Source organism: Chinchilla lanigera, unplaced genomic scaffold (genome assembly GCF_000276665.1).
Source record: "Chinchilla lanigera isolate Chin_1 unplaced genomic scaffold, ChiLan1.0 scaffold00088, whole genome shotgun sequence".
Lineage (NCBI taxonomy): Eukaryota > Metazoa > Chordata > Mammalia > Rodentia > Chinchillidae > Chinchilla > Chinchilla lanigera.
The window spans coordinates 90,611-109,216 of NW_004955489.1; positions in this window are offsets into that span (position 1 = coordinate 90,611).

The following is an 18,606-nucleotide window of genomic DNA, read 5'->3' on the forward strand; positions in this document are numbered from 1 at the left end:
CTGCTGCTCCCTTCCCTGCCCAAGCCGCTGCTGCCCCTCCCCACCCCATGAAGGCTGGGCTCCTTCCCCTGCCAGGTGTCTGAGAGACTTGGCGCCCTGCCTGCCACCGTGCCCTGCTGCTGGAGCACATCCTGAGCACCCTGGAGCAGGAGCACGGCCACAACGTCCTTCCGCAAGCCCTGGCCACCCTGGAAGTCACACACAGTGGTCAGTGGTTGGGGCAGGATGGAGGCGGAGGTTATCAGGGCTTGGGTGCCTTGATTTGGCTTGGATCTCCCCCAGCAGGGCAAGGCCGGACCAGGTGTCTTGGGTGAGGTAGCACTGTATGATTTGGGTTGGGCCTCAGAGAGCCTGGGTTCTCAGGTCTGACTGTGGAGCAGCTGCATGCAGTGCTCAGTGCGTGGCGGAATCTGCCCAAGAGGGCTGAGCGCTGGGAAGACGCGGTGGCTGCTGCGAACAGTGGAGAGCCCTACCCCATGGGCCCGTTTGCCTACCTCGTGCAGAGCCTGCGCAGGTACAGGGCCCCGCCCGGCTCCCACTGCCCACGGCACTGTGCCTTCCCATCCCTGAGCCCGGACCCTTGCTTGATCTCCCCTTCCCTGGGGTCCCTCGAAAAGCTGCCTCCCAGCTCCGCATCAGATGCAACTCCGGTCGCCCCACCCCCCTCCGAGGCGGGAATGAGGCCAACATCGAGCCAGGGTGCTCCCTGACTGGCCTCTGTCCTCTCCTCCCCGCTCCTCTGTCCAATTCTCCTGGGCAGTTTGCTAGGGGAGGGCCCTCTGGAGCACCCTGGTGCCCGCCTCCGCCTCCCAGATGGGCCCCTGAAGACAGCAGCCAGGCGTTGCTATGGGAAGAGGCGAGGGCTGGAGAACACGGCACATGTCCTTATTGCAGGTGAGCGCAGCCCGGTCGGCTGGGCACTAGGTCTGGGGCCTGCACCTAGGGGGCAGAACCAGCCACGGGTGCCCCTGTCTGTGACCACAACCTGTGCCACTTCAGGGGGGCATGACCCTGCTGCAGCCCAAGGGATGTGAGCTTCAGGATGCTGCAGGGCTGAGCCTTTCTCAGTGTGTGGTTTTGGTGGAGTGTTTGTTTGTTTGCTGTTTTGAGACAGGGTCTTGCTGTGTAGTTCAGGCTGGCCTGGAAGTCACTGTGAAGCCCAGGCTGCTGTCAAACTTGTGGTGATCCCCCTGTGTCCACCTGGAAGTGCTGGCTTACGGGTGTGTGCCCCTAAGCCTGGCACTCGGTTCCTTTCTTACAGCTCTGCTCTGGAAGACATGCGACCCCGACGCTTCAGGCTCCTTCCAACAGTGTCCTCCAGAGGCCCTGGGAGACCTGCCTTACCACCTGGTCAGCCCCCAGATCCCACAGGCACCTTTCCCAAGCAACTTCATGGCGATTCTTACTCTTCTGCGGTACTAGGGATTTCGCCCAGGCCCTGCACTGGGGTGCATACCTAGCCCTTTGTTTTTATTTTGAGACAGTCTCATTAAGTCCCTAAGTTGCCCATGCTGGGCTCGAACTTGCCATCCTCGAGCCTCAGCCTCCCAGAGCGCTGGGATTACTGGCGTGTGGCGCCATGCCTGGTTTCTTGGGCTGTTCTTAGATCTCTCTGCCCTGCCCACTACCGCTATGACCACGGCCATTTCCCTCTCTCCCAAGCTCCCTTCGCCTTTTCCCTTTCCTTTCCCTGTCCTCCTTGAGGTCCTCTGTCTCACAAGTGGGTGCAGGTCCCGGCCGCAGAGGCAGGGTCTGGGGGTAGACGGCACCTCCTCCCATCGGCTCCTCACCACCTCTTCCCACCGCTAATGAGGACCCCTGACCTGCTCAGCTCCAGAGTGGGAACTGTGGCCCTCTGGCGAAGTTCTTCAGCAGTCTGCACGTGGTGGCCGCACACCTGGACGTGGGCCTGCTCCCCCAGCTCTTGGAGGCGCATGCCCTCTATGGTGAGATGAGACCGAGGACGGTTTCTTCTGTGAGACACCAGCTCCTGAGTGTGCTCCCGAAAACCCTGCTGGGCGGGAGGAGGAGCAGGAAAAACCAGCCGGGTTTTCTCCCCCAGTTTGAACGTGCTGGGAGGGTGAGCAGGTGATTCCCTGGAGACCTTTTGCGGAGACCTCTTGGGTCACAAGTTCTGACTTTAGTCAGTGGGCAGAAAAATCATCTAGGAAATGTTCAAATTGCAGATGCTGAGAGCCCGCTACTTCTGCGCCAGCAGGCGGCCAACCAGCCTGTAGACTCACCTGTCTGCTGCCAGGCTCCACTGCTCTCCCAGCGAGGGCACCTCCCGCGCATGCTGCGATGGCTCAATAAGCCCCAGAGTGTGCGGGCTCAGCAGAGGTGAGACCTGTGACCGCAGGCCCTGGAAGCTCGCCCACAGAAGGGCTGTGGCCCTTCTGAAACCAGAAGGAAAGGACGGACCCCATCACCGTTGAGAGGGGGATTCCGCTACAGAGGGGCAGAAGTACATTTCCAGTTGCTTTCTTCTCCTAACTGCTTCTCTGTTCCTGCTCTTCCTGCAGCTACAGCCGGTCTCTGGCAATTCCCTCCTCCCCCACTGCCGTAGCCTTCTCTCCTAGTGCACAGAAAGCAGCTGTGGGCACTGCCAGTGGGACGGTGTACCTTTTGGACCTGAGAACCTGGCAGGTAGGACACTCTAGACAGGGCAGACATTACCTGCAGAAAACCCTCAGCCCCTCACAGCTGGGCACATGATGATCTCCCTGGTTGCTTCAGCAGCTTGACCCTTTTCACTTCACATCCGAGGGTTTGGTCAGAAGAGAGAACCCCACAGCCAGGTGCACGGCTGCAATTCCAGCACTCGGTAAAGCTGGAGCAGGACCAAAAGAGCGCAGCCTGCACCACTTGGCAACTTGCTGAGATCTTGTCTCACAAATAAAAATAAAAAGGCCTGGGGGAGTAGCTCAATGCAAAGGCTGAGAAGAAAAATCCAAACAGCCAATATTTACCACCCAGAGTTCATTGCAAGCCCTTGTCTTAGTTACCTTTCTCTCCTTGCTGAGACAAAGTAGCCAACACCCAGTGTTGAAGGAGGAAAGGTTCACTGAGCTCGCAGCTTGTGGAGGTTTCAGTCCCTCCTGCGGCGGTTCCAAAGCGGGGCGGTTCACAGCACCCAGGCAACCATTCCTGGCGGTAGAATACAGCAAAGGCGAGGGAAAAGAGCAAGGGTGAGGGAAGAGAGCAAAGGCGAGGAGAGAAGAGCAAGACCCTTTCGGTCCCTCATACTTATTGTGTGCAGACTGCCCCCGCTAGGGCGGGAGCAGCACTCGCACCCTGAATCCCAGTATCAGACTGTGAGTGGGTCACAAACTCTAGATTCCGCCGCCCCCGAAAAGCCCACCCCCGCTGTACTGCACGAGGCTTTGGGCGGAAGTCCAGACCCAGCCCATCACAGCCCAGTAGGGGACGAGAAGCGCAGTGGTCTGTGTGGCTCACTGTCTCTGCCCGTCCCATAATCAGACCGGGGAGAAGACGTGCAAGGTGAGGCAGGAACCAAACCCACGCTCTGCCGTCCCAGAGCGCATGTGGTCGTGTGGGAAGCAGACACGTAGGGTGCCGGAAGAGAGGCCTCCGGGTGAGTGAGGAGCCGCAGCACAGACCGAGGGCAGTGTTCTCCGTACGGTGCTCTGAAGGACCGCAGCCGGGGGTGAGGGGAGGGCAGTGGTGCATTAGGGGGAGGAGGGGAGTCCCACTGCCACGGCTGCACTCTCCTCCCCTCACCCCCTTACCCCCAAGCCCGTGTACATGCATTCGTGCAACCCCATTCCCCAAGACCATGAAAATCTGTGACCGCAGATAGGTGTGGGGTTTGGAGCAGAGCAGAGCCAGGCTGACTTGGATCAGGACTTCCAGTGGAGCATGGGTTTGGGCCGGGACTGTAGAGAGCCAGGGGCTCCAGGCCTTCTTGCCTTGGCCTTGGTTTCGGTTGGGGCTGGAGTGGTTGGACGTGCAAGGTCAGGAAGTGGCCTGAGCCTCGCCTCCCGTCCTGCTCTACAGGAGGAGAAGTCTGTAGTGAGTGGCTGTGACGGGATCTCGTCCTGCGCTTTCCTCTCGGACAATGCCCTGTTCCTTGCTGCCTTCGATGAGCTCCTGGAGCAATGGGACCTGCAGCATGGGTGTCGGTGAGGAGTCCCCCATGTCTCTGAATGAGGCCCTTCCCTGTTAGAAGCCCAGAGGCAAAGGAATAAAGAGGGAGCCATGGCCACTTGGACCCAGGGCCTGACTCTGTCTTCCTGGGACAGGGTGCTGCAGACCAAGGCTCACGAGTTCCAAATCACAGGCTGCTGCCTGAGCCCTGACTGCCAGATGCTGGCCACCGTGTGCCTGGGAGGGTGCCTAAAGGTAACAAAGTGACCCTACTGCGGGTTTGTCCTCTCGGTGTGGCTGGGCTGCTGACTGCTTGGCCTGGGGAGCCCTTGCCTCCTACTGTAAGGGACTGGACGAGGTGGCGTTGGGCTGCGGGGCTGAGCAGCTCCGCATCTGTGCTTAGCCCCGACCTCTCTGCTGTCTCTCCTGCAGCTGTGGGACACAGTTCGCGGGTAGCTCTCCTTCCAGGACACTTGTGCCAAGCCGCTCAACTGCGTTGCCTTCCACCCAAAGGGGCAGGCACTAGCCACCGGCAGCTGGGCAGGCAGCGTCAGCTTCTTCCAGGTGGATGGACTCAAAGCCACCAAGGTAGACGCCCCGTAGCTCTTGGGGAGGAAGCACAGAGGGGAGGAGTGAGGGGCGCGCATCTGCCGCCATGTCACTTTGGGTTGTGCTGAAAGCGAACCCTCATCTTCCCATATCTACTTTCCCATGTAGGAACTGGGGGCCCCAGGAGCCTCTGTTAGGACTTTGGCCTTCAGCACACCTGGGCCGGTTGTGGCTGTAGGCCGGCTGGACGGGACGGTGGAGCTGTGGGCCTGGCAAGAGGGGGCACGGCTGGCCGCCTTCCCTGCCCACTGTGGCTTTGTTTCTGCTGTGCTTTTCCTACGTGCCCAGAGCCAGTTACTGACGGCTGGGGAGGATGGCAAGGTCTGGTGGGCGGGGGCTTAGGGTGGGCTCTGAGGCAGGCGTAGCGTGGACAGGGAAGGTGTGGGCGAGCGAGGGGGCTGCGTGGGGGAAGTTGGAGGAGCTGGGAGGCGGGAGCTCCGGGGAGAGGAGGTGGTGTGTGTGTGGCAGCGCTCGCCAGTCTCGGGGAGGAGGACCTTAATGGGGGTGTCCGTGGTCTGGGTGCAGGACCAGGGTGGCCGAGGTGGGACATGCTTAATCCGTTTTCTCGGCTCCCAAGTTCAGGTGTGGTCAGGCTGTCTTGGCCGGCCCCGGGGATGCTTGGGCCCTGTTCCTCTCTCCCCTGCCCTCTCGGTGTCTCTCAGCCCAGACAGTGAGCAGGTGGCAGTTGGGTACCGGACAGAGGGCATTAAGATCTTCAAAGTCCCTGCAGGTACTGAGGCACAATGCGTGGATTTTCGCAGCTTTGGAAAGCGGGCGCCGCTTACCTCGCCCTGCTCTTGAGTGTCTTCCTCTCCCACTCTGTGTCTTCCTCCAGGTCCCCGGTGGGCGCAGCATCGAATGCTAGACGTGGCAGTGTCTGCTCTGGCCTGGCTGAGCACCACAGTGCTGGTGAGCGGTGCAGAAGACGGTAGCCTGCAGGGCTGGGTGCTAGAGAAAAGCACCCTTCGGTCCCTCTGGCTCCTGCCCGGAAACCAGAAGCCGGTTTTGGGACTGGCCACCTCCCAGCACCTCCTGGCTTCTGCCTCAGGTACTGCGGAGCAGGGCAGGGTCTTCTGAATCTTCTTTTTTACCCTGTGCTAATACTTTCCTTCTACTAGTACTGTATGCGTGCATGTGCCCCAACGCGTGCAGCAGGGCAAGTTTTTATACATTTCAAAGGGCTCTGGACACATTTCTCCTCTTAGACAGTTTCTTCTGTTTCCCTGACCCCAAGTCTGGGGCTCTAAACCCCCCAGCACTGCTTTGCATTTTTGCCTGTGGGAGGAAGACTTTGGTGTGGAAGCAGGTGGGTTCCATGCAACGAACTAGAGATGCAGTGGTGACAGGAAGAGTGGCCTGGTGCTCTCGGGGGAAAGGGCCTCTGGAGCAGTGGGAAGTGACGTGGGGGAAGCTGGCTGGGGCCTTTGGGAGTGACAAGGAGCCACACTGCGGACTGCAGCTGTGGAGCTGGAGCTGGGAGTACTGGGCGTTCTCGTCAGAGGACTGGCCCCACCCAGGCCGTCCCACATCCTTGTCACTCCGGTCCGGCCTCTCCCGGAGCCCCGCCTCAGGCATCGCCCCGGCCCCCGTGGTGGCCTCTGTCCCCTACGCCAGGCCTCTCTTCTGTCCTCTCTCAGGAAGCCTTCCTCTCTCTCCAATGCAGAGGATTTCACAGTGCGGCTCTGGACAAAGCAGTTGCTGACACAGCCGCACAAGGCAAGAGACTTGCCCCGTGGTGCTGAGCTCCGGGGACACCAGGGCCCTGTCAGCTGCTGTAGCTTCAGCGTGGACGGAGGCAGCCTGGCTGCTGGCGGCAGGGATCGGGTGAGCTGCTGAGGGACGCGATCCCTGGCTCCCAGCGCAGCCTGGCTCCCAGGTTCCCTCAGAGCCCATTTTCCCATTGCTTCCTCCTGCCTCTCGCTGGGCCGAGTCTCCTGCCAGTCTGTCCTCCTGCACGCTGTCGCACTCCTCCCTTCCCTGGAGCTTCGTGCTCCGTGTGGCCCTGGTGCTCCTGCCCACTCCCTGTGGTGCTGAGGCCTCGCTCTTCGTGGACCATCCAGAGTCTCCTCTGCTGGGACGTGAGGACACCACAGACCCCTCTTCTGATTCGCTCCTTCCCTGCCTGTCACCGTGACTGGGTCACTGGCTGTGCCTGGACCAAAGATGGCCTACTGGTGAGTGAAGGCGTGGACTGGCACAGAGCCTGGCAGGACTCCCGGAGGAAGGCAAAATGCTCCATTTTATTCCCTTTCCCGTGCCCACCACAGTAGGCAAAGCTAGCGCTTACTGAGTGTGTAGCAGACGTGAACTGCGCTGTCTGCGTGCATTGCCACACTTGGTCAACATGAGTCTCAAGTTACGGACTCAGGGCTGGCGGAGTCGAGTTTCCCAGGGTCGGGTCCCATGCTGTCCTCACAAAGAGGAGAAAGGAGTGACTGTCGTTCCAGTAGGTTCGCTGTAATCTGTTCTACCGCAGCCCACACTCTCCTTAGCACTGTGGGTTTTTGCCTTTTCTGCAGTTGTTGATTGACACTCTGTTAATGACAAGTACCACTGTGACTATTACATGCGCTCTATGTACCGGGCAGGCGCTAAGATCTCTCTAGAGATGCATCCAGCTCTATAACAAACATACCCGACTGGTAGGTTGTCATTTTCTTGCTTAAACAGTTGAGAAACAGAAACTCAAGGCTCGGAGAGGTGAATTTACCACACATCAGAAAGCGATGCATGGAGGAGCTGGGGTTTAACCAGGGGGTCCCCTGCTCCTCATCGGAAGGCTTCCAGTCCCCGCGCCACGTCATGAGCACAGCCAAATGCGGGAGGGATGCCCAGAGCCCTATCCCTCTCCTCTGACCACAGATCTCCTGCTCCAGTGATGGCTCTGTGGGGCTGTGGGACCCCGAGTCTGGACAGCAGCTTGGTCGGTTCCTGGGTCACCAGAGTGCTGTGAGCGCCGTGGTGGCTGTGGTGAGAAAGCAGCGGAGAGGCCCCCGGGGATGTCCGGGAGCCCGCAGGGGCTTCTGGGGGCTGGGTGCTTCGGGCGTGCAGTCCCAAAGCAAAAGGCGGGGGAGACAGATGCGTTCGGGACTTGATGACGGTGGCGGGATTAAGCGCTGGTGGGGGAGGCAGAGATGGGGACGTAAAAAGCGTGTCGCGGTGTGAGGACCACGGGGCAGGATTGCGGTCCTGATGAGCTGCACTGCACCTGAGTTCTCCTCATTCTTGGGCATCTTCTGAGTCCCGGGTGCTCAGCCTGCCCCTCTGTAGAGGGAGTCCCAGGTCCCTGAGTGTCCTGATCATGTGTTCTGGCTGCAGGAAGAGCACGTGGTGTCTGTGGACCCGGATGGGACCTTGAAAGTGTGGGACCTTGGAGGTGTGGAGCTGACCAGCATCCCTGCCCACTCGGGACCCATCAGCCAGTGCGCAGCTGCCCTGGAGCCCCGCGCAGGTGGTGAAGTGTCAGCGCCTCCTCTTCCCGCTGCCTCTCCCCGGTGCCCTGCTTTACCCCGCTCCTGACTCTGTCTCCTTGTCTTCTCAGCTGGACAGGCTGGCTCAGAGCTTCTGGTGGTGACTGTTGGGCTGGATGGGGCCGCACGGCTGTGGCACCCACTCTTGGTGAGTGTCCTGCAAGCCCTGGGGCCGGGGGAGGTGGAGAGGGTACGGAGCACGGCTTCCCGGTGGGTCACTGCGTAGCGGGACGTCTGCATCCCTTCCTCCTAGGTGTGGCAGACACACAGCCTCCCGGGACACAGCGGTCCGGTCAGTGCGGCTGCTGTCTGCGAGAGCTCAGGCCTCCTGCTGACGGCCTCGGAGGACGGTTCAGTGCGGCTCTGCCAGGTACCTAAGGAGGCAGGTGAGTGAGGCCTCCAGAGACAGGCGTGAAAGAGGGTTGTGTTGCTGAGGCAAAGAAGCAGCCTGGCCCCTCGGGTGCCACGGGACTAGCCCAGCTCCTTTCTTCCCCAGATGACACCGAGGCGCCTGGGAGTTTCGCGGCCATCACCGCTGTGGCCTGGGCCCCGGATGGTTCTGTGGCTGTGTCTGGAAATCAAGCTGGGGAGTTAACCCTGTGGCAGGAAGCCAAGGCTGTGGCCACAGCGCAGGTGACTCGGGGCAGCCTCCTTTCTCCGTGTGAGTCCTGTCTTGGCCATGTGCTTCATGGTACTTGCTGGGGCAGGGGTTACATGCGTGTGTGGCGGGGGAAGGCTCGGCCTGGCTCCTCAGAAGGACTGACGTGAACTTGCTGTACACACCAGGCTCCAGGCCGGGTCAGCACTCTGCTGTGGTTCTCAGCAGACACCTTCTTCGTTCTCAGTGATGATGAAAAGATCAGCGAGTGGCAAGTGCTTGGGTTCGAGTGGCAGCCGGGTTCCACGTCCGGGAGGTTCAGGTGAAACCAGGCAGCTGGGGGAAGGCGATAGGAATGCACTTTCCTTTTACCTGGGAGTGTCAGCATATCGCTGCCTCTGCTTCTTAGCGGGTCAGCTGGATGCTGGTTATTGAGCGGGAAATGCTTTCTGCTCCTGGTGAATCACTTTAAGTGAGTTCTCAAGTGTCTGTTTCATGCCAACCTCGGGGCCCAGTGAACCAGATACAGTTGAATTTTATTCTCTCTTTTTTTTTTTTTTTAATTAATAGGACAGGGATTTGAATCCAGGGCCACACTGAAGAATATCCCCAGATATTTATTTTATTTTGAGACAGGATCTCAGTAAGCCTCCCTTTGCCCAGGCTGGGCTCAACCTTGAAATCCTCCTGCCTCAGCTTCCCAGAGGGCTGCAATTACAGGCATATAACACCGTGCCCAGTTTGCATTTTAATTTTTCACTAAAGAGGCTTGCAATAGGTCAAGAGGCTGCAGCATATGAGATATTGTAGGAAAGAGTTGATATTTGAGGTTGGGCACAAGAATGAATAGGAGTTTTCTAATTCAGTGATGGAAGGGGTTGGTGTTTCATGTAAAGGTAGCATCACTGAAAGGCCTGGAGCATGAATTTGTGTGGTGAATTTGTGGCACAGCCAAGACTTTGGGTTCCTAAGAGGAGTAGGGGAGGTTGAAGAGCAGGGAAGAGGATTAGATTGAAAAGATGAACTGAGACCAAGTTGTACAGGACACAGTAGGATGACTTTAATAGAAAGGTGGCACAGTCGTGTCATCCCAGTACTACGGAGGCCGAGGCAGGAAGATCATCGTGAGTTTCAGAACACCCTGAATCTTAGTGCCCCGACTCAAACAAAAAAAAAGAAAAAGAAAAAGAAAAGAAAACAAGGAGAGTATTGTGAAATTTGATATTGTTTCTTTTGCTTGCTTGCTTTCGTCCTTTTTTTTCCGTAGTGGGGATCAAACCCACAGCCTCACGCATGATAATAAGCACACAGTTTGCCCCTGAACAACCCTGCCACATCTTCATGATCAGAACTTTAGGGAGAGAAGCTGGGCATGATGGAGCACTTCTTTAATGCCAGCAGTCAGAAGGGTGAGACAGGAGGATTTTTGTGAGTTTTAGGCCAGCCTGGGCTACGTAGCGAGACCCTGTCTCGGAAGAATAAATCAGTAAATAGATAAAAATTTGAAAAAGAACTTCAGTGAGAGAAGACCCTGGGGGAGTGTAGAGGACAGATGGATCCTGTGGGAGACCACCAAGCCATGTGCACCCTGCCGAGAAATGCGGCCCTTCTCCTCCATCCTTCCCTGGCCTTTTCTTTAACCCAATTCACTGAGACCTGCAGAGCTGGCTGTGTGGGAGCAGGTGCTCCCTTCATTGGCCAGAAGAAGGTGATCGAGTCCGGCCCATGTGCAGTGAGTCTCAATACAGCAAAGGGACGAAAGCTGCACAGGGACAAGAAGAGCCGCCTGCAGGTGGCTGGAATGGAGGCTGGAGCAGGAGCCTGTGAGAGTCCAGGGCTAAGACAGGAGATGACATGTCTGCTATCCCCATGGGACACAGAAAGAATCCGGTCTTCCTGGCAGTAAAGGTGCCAGCCTTGCATACATCAAACTCTCCATTGCATTGCTGATTGGAGGGCTTCTGGGCCTGGGGCAAGGTGCTCCATCTTTCCTCCCAGCCATGCCTGCAAAGTTTTCTCCCCACGGGCACAGGGACTCTTGGCCCCTGTTCCTCCAGGAGGGTTGGGTTACCCCAGAACCCTCAGCTGTAGATCACTATCTTTTTTCATCTGTGTTCCACATTGCCACATTGGAGAATGAACCCTCCAGGAGACCCTGCCCAAGGTCCAGTCTCCTGCCTGGGTTAAAGGGCACCCTCCTGCGGGAAAGGAAACAGCGAGCAAGAGACAAAGTAGAGGGGTGCATAGCAGGGATCTGGGACCACCAGTTGCTGTCTAGGAAGGAAAGACCCGGAAAGTCTAGCTCGCTAGCATTTCAGGAACCAATGTGGGGAGAGGGAGGGTGCTTTTCCTAGAACAGCACAAAGGCAGAGGTACAATGGGCAAGTTTAACATTAGAAAGGAAGCCAGCCAAGGTCCATCCCCACACCTGGGTGCTAACCTCATTCAAGGAAGGTGATTTCCCCATTCCAAACCTGGCCACAAGGCAGGCAGGACAGGGAGAGCCTAGGACAGGTACTACGTCGAGACCAACCTGCATTACATAGTGAGACCCTGTCTCAAAACAGAAAAAAGAACAATACAGACCTATGTCAGAGCCATTGTCCTGGCCAAAAGAAGGCAGACACAAAGGAGTCCATACTATAAAATTTTATTTAACTAAAACTTGGGAATAAGCAGAACCCCCTAATGGTGACAGAAGTCAGAATATTGTAACCTCTGGGGGTGGCCTTGTACTGACCAACAGAATTGTAGTTGTGACCAAGGGTAGAGAGACCTTTCACAGCTGGTGCTGTAGACCAGGGAAGACACACTGCTCGCCCCGACCTGGGCAGTAGAAACGAGGAAAGACATGGCTATGTGAATGCATTGCAGGTAGAATCCGCAGAGCATATTGATCAAGTGGCTTTAGGAGCGGAAGGGAAAGAAAAGGATGTTACTGGTTTCCAGTTTGAGGAAGTAAGGGCAGGGGATGATGAATGCTAATACTGATAAAGGAAAATAGGGGCTGGTCTAGCACGCTCAGAGCCCTGGGTTGGACCCTTGCCACCATCAAAACTAGGAAAAATGTGCAGGTTATGTGGGGAAGGCAGTGCTTTTGCTTTGTATTTCACTTGTAAGGGATGCATGGGGAGCTGTGGAGCCCGAGGGGGGTGAGATCTGTCCTCATACATTTTTGCACTGTAGTCTTCGCCTGAAACAAGTTCTGCAAGAACTTGGAGTCCTGACAAGTCTGGACCTGGCCCCCGATGGTCATTCCCTCATCTTGGTCAATGCGGATTTGGAAATACTACATATGAGGCCTGGGGAAGCTCCATCTATAATCGCGTAAGATCCACAGTGATTACTCCTCTGGAGCTAGAGAAGGAAAAGCAGGGTTTAATGGTTACCTGAGTTTATTTTAGAAGAAGCACTGGAATCCTAAATAGAGGTGATCTGTGGCAGACTCTCACTTTCTTATACAGAGGGACTTGTTTGGAATCCATCCTATAATTTTGTCCACCCACAAGGAGTACGGGGTGTTCTTCCTGTTCGCAAGGTTCGTGGGCATACTTTCTTTCTTGGTAAGTCCTGTTGCGGTGTGTGTTACACATGTGTCCAGAACCGGTGTTTCTCTGTGTTGGGGTGCGTGACTGAAGAGAAGCGGAAGGAAAGGCAGTTGGGTCCAAATCCTCTTATCCTTCTTCCGTGGGATCTGCTCTACTTTAGAGCGTGAGTTGCTGGTTTTCCATGTAAGATTCCATTGCCAGTCAAAGCAGTTCTACTGTTCAAGAAAATCACAGGAAACTGGAAACTAGAAGTTTTCTTTATTGCTTTATGTTTTCTTCAGACAGGGTCTCGCTGTGTAGTTCAGGCGGGCCTTGAACTCACTCTGTAGCTGGAGCTGGCCTCGAGCTCAAGGCAGTCTTCAGCCACAGCCTTCCAAGTGCTGGGAATACAGATGTGCACCCCTTCGCCCAGCTAGAAGGTTTCCTAATTGCATTTTCATTTCTCTTTGTCTTGTGGCTGTATTAACATCTTCAGGGTGAACACTTCAGCTCTGTCCTGATGTTTATCACTTACCTCACAGACGTGCAACAGTTCCTGAGTAGGTTGTCCCAATGCTAGACATTCACGTCCTCTGGAAGCTTATTAAACCCTGACCTAGTGCCTAATAAAGTTATTCAGGAAGCGTATCAATGAGCCAGTCATTCCTTTCCTAGCTAGACACCTAAGAGAAATCTTTCTCCAAAAGATAGGTACCAAGAATGTCTGTAGCAGTGTTGTTTATTAAGGTCAAAATAGCCCACATGTTTGTAAACAGGAAGAGGGTAAATGATTGTGCTGTGTTTATGCAATGGAATAATACATGGCAGGAAAATCTGTGATACTGAGTATCAGTGAAGGGAGCACCAGGCACTGGATATAGTGGTGCATGCCCATAGTCCCAGCACTTGAGAAGCTGAAACAGGAGGATCGCTATGAGTTTCAGGCCCAGCCTGGGCTACATAAATGCATTCAAGACCAGCCTGCATCACACAGTGAGACTCTGTTTCAAAAAAGAAAAAAGAACAACATGTCCTAGCCATTATCCTGGAGAAAAGAAGGCAGACACGAAGGAGTCCGTACTATACAATCTTATTTAAATAAAACTTGAGAATAAGCAGAATCCACTTATGGTGACAGAAGCCACAATATTGTTACCTCTGGAGGTGGCCTTGTACTGTCAAAGAAAGGGCAACTTTTGGGGTGATGGAAGCACTCTATATCTATTGACCTAGGGGTGGTTGGGTGGGTAAATATTACATAAAAATCCCATGAGCTAGACATTTAGCCATTGTGACCTGTACCATGTCCGTGTTGTAGATTGGTTTTACAAAGTTCTGGTCACCCTAGAGCAGAGCACTGCTGCTTCACCTGGCAGAGTTGTGTGGTATGGGCAGACTAATCCAAGCTACCCGGCCTTTCATAGAAGCAAAAGGGAAGCGGAGAGTTTGAAGGTCTTTTGGACTTTAACATGGATTTCCAGAATCCTGGTAGGAGTTCCGCAGTGATGACTCAGGCTAAACCTGAATCTGGTGAGTGGGATGCAAAGACCAGAGAGGCCCTGAGGTGCCCAAGAGGGGGCGGGCGGATCCTCAGAAGTGCAGGACAGGTTCCAACTCTGCCTTTCAAATGGCAGAGTGCTCATTCCTGTGTGCCAGCTCTGGTGGAGTGCTGTGGACCTTGGCGGGATGCACCCCTGAAGGAGAGTGGACCACGGGTAACATCTGGCAGGCTGAAGCCCAGGATGCAGGGCCGGACCCATCCTATGCCAGCATGGACCAGTTGGCAACCACAGAGTTAAAGATGCAGCAGTGTAGAAAGGTGGGTTTGAAGGGAGGGTCGCAAAGGTAGGGGAGGAGGCGGGAGCTGACCCAGCAGACCTCAGTGCCTCTGTCCTGAGCACTCAGCATGACGTCTCCTCCTCCTCTCTCAGATTCACTCGGACTCTGTCACAGCCCTCCATGTGCTGCCTGGGATGCTGGTGACAGGTTCGAGGGATAGAGATGTTAAGCTGTGGGCGAGACCCAGTATGCAGCTGGTAAGTGTGTGTGTGTGTGTGTGTGCGCGCACGCACATGTGCCTGTGTGTGTGCTTATGTGTATGTGTGTGAGTATATGCACACTTATGGAAGGGATCAAAGGGATGTTACAAGAGAACATATTTGGGTAAGAGAAGACAAGATCAAAATGTCCATTTTCTTTAACTGCTTTTGGAGTAATGTACCTGCTTCTAAATAAAAGGCATCTAGCTATGAGAGAAAAAAATAAGTTGCTAAAGAGAGCCTGGGCGGGTAGCTGACACTCACCTCCACCCCCCACCCCACCCCGCCCGTGTTCTGTTTTAGCTGGGCCTGTTCCAGTGCGAAGGGGCAGTGAGCTGCCTGCGGCCGTGGCTGGGACCTGACTCGACGCTGCAGCTGGCTGTGGGAGACACACAGGGCAATGTGTACTTTTTGTCCTGGGAGTGAAAGTGCACTGCTCGGGGCAGAGATGATTCCCCTTGTGCTCGAGATGCAAAGCCTGAAGGTGCTATGGCCACCTCCTTCCTAAGGTGATACAAATAAAGTGTCAGCGTGTCTCCAGGGCAGCCTCGTCTATGCTCTCGTGTGGCTTTAGACCAAGAGGGAAGCATATGGTGGTTGTAATCCATTGCTTTTCTCATTTAACATGAATTCCTAATACAAATGCCAGAATGTGCACCGCGGCTTTGGTAGGTGCTCCTTGAAACCAGGGTTCGGAGCTCCTGTGTGCCTTGCTCCCCAGGACCTCAGTTCCCCTGCCTTCCTGATGGGGAGAAAGAGCGACTCAGCAGCAGTCACTTAGCTTGAGCAGAGGGCTAAGAGCGCCCTTTGGTGAAGAACAAGGGAAGAAGAGGGCGCCAACAGCACAGCAGGGCATTCAGCAAGAACTGGGATGCAACCGGGACAACGCTAGGTTGCTCCCCTGGAAACGGCCCTTGTCAGAGCCACCTTCTCAGATGAGGGTATAGAAGCCACAGCAGTGAGAGCAGAGTGAGCCTCTGCCTGTCCACCTGCCCTGCAGGCACTGGTCAGTGTAGTTATTAGCATTCCTGGGAAAACAGTCACAGAGATGGATCTTTCTCAAGCTGAAACTTACACAGCTTAACACAAGTCAAGCTAGTGTTATAACACAGGTATATCTGTGTCTGTTAAAACAAGGACTCTGATCCTCTTAAATAAAAGTTCTATACCTTTCTTCATATCCTAAAGCTCTAACCTATAGGAGAAATAATCCCTTCAGGCCCCTACCTCTGAGGGTTCAGGAGAAAGAAACATCCTGTGTCCAAGAATTTAAGAACTTCCCAGCCCTTAGGAGACTGAGCCAAGAGGATAAAAACATGTAAAAACAGAATTTAAGGACTTATATATATGAAAAGCAGTACTATGACAAGGATTTTTGTCCTGGGTAGGTAGCATTCTCCCAGAGAATGCCTTTCAACTGGCAGAGTCCTCATTGCTGTGTGCCGGCTCTGGTGGAGTGCTATGGACCCTGGCAGGATGCACCCCTGAAGGAGAATGGAGCACAGGGAGCATCTGACAGGCTGAAGCCCAGGCTGCAGGACGGCACCCATCCTATGCCAGCGTGGACAAGTGGGCGACCGCAGAGTTAGAGATGCAGCAGTATAGAAAGGTGTATGAATATTTAGGACTTGGAGAGTTTGAGTGTACTGCATTTTATTCTTCCTCTGCCTCGATATTCCAGGTTTTATGCAGCTAAATCATCCAGAGACTTTACCTTTTTTTCTTTCTTTTTTTTTTTTTTTTTTGATACCAGGAATTGAACTCAGGACCTTGCACTTGCCAGGCATGTGCTTGTGTAGCTGAGCTATATCCCCAGACCCACTGTACCTTTTCTTTTTTTTTTTTTTTTTTTTTTTTTTTTTTTTTTTTTTTTTTTGGTTTTTCTCCGGTACCGGGAACCGAACTCACGACCTTGCTCTTGCCAGGCAGGCGCTTTTGCCGCTGAGCTAAATCCCCAGCACCCCTACTGTACCTTTTCTAGCCAGTTCCCTATCACCTCCCCCAGCTAGAGGATAAAGGCATCAACTGCTACACGTTGACAGATCACGATTCGGTCTTCCTCATGTGCCTTATGCAAAGATTGTAAATATATCATGGAGCACCACTTCTATGTCTTGTCACTAGAAGAATAGACTGGGGTTAATTTGAAAGTTATGGTCTGTAATCCTACCCGGAAGCCCTGCAGAGCATCATAACATGGCATGTTCCAGAAAGAACCTTAAGGGCCGGAGGGCATAGAGCAGTGCTAGAGCCTTGGTGGAGAATGCACAGGTCCTGGCTCTGATCTTCAGAATGGGGAAAGTAAACACACTCATTTCGTTTCTGTCCTTTGCCCTCCTACGGGCCCAGGTGAAGGGTAGGAAGATGCCCTAGTTGTGCTTCCGTGGTCTGAATTGTTTTCACAGACACACCTGAGTTGGGTGTGTGAGTCAACTTTCTGGGGACTGGGACAAAATCCCTGACACCCACAATTTAAAGGAGAGGTTCAATGCCACTGACTCCACGGGGGTTCCGTACATGGTCGGCTGGCTCCAAGGCAGGATCATTGTGGTGGAAGAGCACGGTAGAGAAAGCTGTTGATCACACGGCAGGCAGGAAGGAGGGAACACAGAGGCCCCGTGGAGGGGCTATGCTCTCCAAAGGGACCCCACGGTGACACGCCTCATCCCCTCAGACTCCACCTCTGAACACGAGACTGCCAGGGACATTTTAGATCTGCACTGCACTGCTAAGGCTAAAATAGGGATGGGGAAAGTCAAGCAAAGGCTAATTGCTCAGCACATTCAGACTTGCTGACTCTTGAAGAGGTTTGAATGTTTTTCTCACCTTGGAGATGCTAAAGAGCAAGGCCATATTATATTTCCTGTGAGTAAAGACAGCACCAGACTTTCAGTGAAATTAAATACAGTTGTTGCCTCTTGTCTGTGATTGCATATTCTGTGGTTTCAGTTGCTTGTGTTCAACTGGGGTTCAAAAATACTAAGGGAAAAACTGTAGAAATAAGCAATTCCTGAGTTTTAACTTGTGTGCATTCCAAGTAGCATGATGACATCTTGGTGTGTCCTGCTCCCTCTTTCAAATTAGTTTTACATCAGCTGACACTGCACTGCAGTACTTGTGTTCAAGTAACCCTCACGTACTGCCCTTACACTGTACAATGGAGCGGACATCACACCCCACCTCATCTCACATGCCATCAGAAGAAGGGCAAGTACAGTCCAAGACAGAGACAGTTGCAGGGCTTGGTGGTGCATGCCGGTAATCCCAGCACTTGTTAGGCTGAGGCAGGAGGATTGCTGTGAGTTCGAGACCAGCCTCCGCTACATAGTGAGTTCAAGGCCCAATTTAGTGACAGAGGGAGACCCGATCTCAAAAAGAACAAAAGACAGAGGCAGGACCATTTTGTTTTACACTATACGTGTTCTAGTTCATTATATTTTGTGGTTAATCTCTTACTGTTTCTGATTTTAAAATTAACGTTTATCATAGATATATCTGTATAAAAAAAAGTAGTATATTTAAAGATCAGTACTGTCTCTGGTTTCAAGCATCTGTTCAGATCTTGGAACAATCATCCCCATGGACACGGGAACTGATGTATGTATGCATGGGAGCTGAAGGAAATACCAGCTATACTTTGCATGAACATCGCCCTTTGTTTTTCTTTTTTTCTATTAAACAAGACTTGTGTCTCCCAGTGCCTGGGTGAGGACTATATTTATCGACCCTGGATTATGGGATTATAGGCCATTTCTTCTCCTACTCATCAACAATAGCACCTTTCTCATATAACCAAATTTGAACACACCGTTTTTAATGCACCTTTTTAATACACCTTTTTAAATATTCACCTGTTCTTATACATCCATCCACATGCACTTTTGAACCCTAGAGCAGAGGTCCACAGACTCGGTTGTGTGCTATTGTTAATGGACCTCAATGAGGTCAGTACAGTTAAGAGTTGAGAGTATTTAGAAAGTACAGGAATTTGAAACATAACCATACCTTATTGTGGACACATTTAATAATATAATCTAAGACATGAATTTTCATAGGAATTAAATTATTACATATTGCAAAAGAATTATTCCAGAACAGAGGAGAAATTACAGCAAAGAAAACATCTGGCCTGTCTTGGTTGCTTTTCTCTCGTTGCTGGGACAAAATACCTGACGCCCAAAATTAAGGAAGGAAAGGTTTATTTCGCTTACAGTTTGTGGAGGTTTCAGTCCATACTTGGCAGGTTACAAGGCAGA